Source organism: Otolemur garnettii, unplaced genomic scaffold (genome assembly GCF_000181295.1).
Source record: "Otolemur garnettii isolate 467f Iridium unplaced genomic scaffold, OtoGar3 scaffold00008, whole genome shotgun sequence".
Lineage (NCBI taxonomy): Eukaryota > Metazoa > Chordata > Mammalia > Primates > Galagidae > Otolemur > Otolemur garnettii.
Window position 1 is genome coordinate 37,669,400 of NW_003852403.1, and position 1,641 is coordinate 37,671,040.

Here is a 1,641-nt window from a genome sequence, read left to right on the forward strand (position 1 = left end):
ATTGTTGTTTGGCGGCCCAGGCTGGGGATTCGAACCCGCCACCTTAGGTGTATGTGGCTGGCGCCCTAGCCGCTTGAGCCACAGGCGCTGAGCCCAAATGGGAACAGCCTCACTTCTCGCTTTGGTTCTTCCTTGCCTGAACTCTTTCTCTGTATACCAGGCCACCACAGCTAAGCCAAAAGGTGCCAAATTTCTGCCCTACTTGAGGCTGCTGCTGGGGGAGTTTGGACTGGGGCCAGTTTACAAGCCCTTCTTCCTTATTGAGTTAAATCAAAACTGATTAGGTTCTTATAATCCTGACCGATATATTAAGGCCTTTCGACATCTTTGTTTGGCATGTGATCCTACTTGAAAGGTCCTCTAAATTATATTGGGACAGACTTTGATCTGGAAAAGGAACAGGTCCTAAAATCTGCAGATGGCCTTTATTTCTCAAATGAAAAATACCCCATATTGGATTCAGCCGTGCCTGCAGCTGATCCCAGTCGGGTTATAATGACCCATCTCAGCAATGGGAACGAATGAGATCATTATGCATAAAATATGGTCTCTGTCATTAATTATTGGGCAGTGGCAAGTGTCGCTCAAGCCTTGGAAGAAAACCCTGTCACTTCAGCATCTTAAAGACACCCTCGCCTAGCATGCTGCACTAGACCTTGAGAGTTATTGGGGAAAGGTCATTTTGAGAGAAAAGTTTTTAACTCGTCAGCCTCAGACATTAGGAGAAAACTCCAAAAGCTTTGGTCTCAAGTCCGTGAGGCACCTTTAGAGGCACTTTTGGCCACTGCACATACAATATGTTACAACAGAGACCAGGAGCACGAGGCAGGGCACGGGGGAGGAGGAGGGGCGGGGGGAGGCATGCCCAGTTACTAGCTGCATGATGGGCCAGGCCAGTGCGTGCCGGATGCCTATGGCCACTTTCTAAATATTGTATCTGCCACAAACAGGGCATTTTGCAAAGCGTTTTGCGATCACCCTCCAAAACTCCACGTTATAAATGCAACAAACAGGACATTGGGCAGTCCTTTGTCCCTCTGAGCAAGGAGCCAATAGGATGGGGAAAGCATTGTCCTCTTCCGAGTCCCTGATTGCCCTTGCATGGGAGGCCTGGTTCAGTCTACCCCAGCAGCAGAATTTACCATCACTGGACTTGAACCCTGGGTTCAGAAGGACATTGCGAATAAGCCTTATAAATTCCTTTTAGATATTGGGGTGGCTCCCTCCATCCTCAACTCCTCAGGACTCCTCACTTCCAGAACCTGTGCTATTTTGCAGGTCACAGACCAGCCGCTCATTAGGAAATTCACATACCCATTACCATGTCTTATGAATAATCATCCTTTTATGCATGCACTACATAGATGTGTTCACTTTGTGAGACTTCACTGAGCTGTATACTCTTTTGTGCACTTCTTAAAAATTAAAAGATCAAAAACACCAGCTACTTGGGAGGCTGAGGCAAGAGAATCACTTGAGCCCAAGAATTTGGGGTTGCTGTGAGCTGTGACAACATAGCACTCTATACAGGGCAGCAAAGTGAGACTCTGTCTCAATTTAAAAAAAAAAGTTCAAAACCAAAACAGGATATTTTTTTTTTTTTGAGACAGAGCCTCAAGCTGTCCCCCTGGGTAGAGTGCC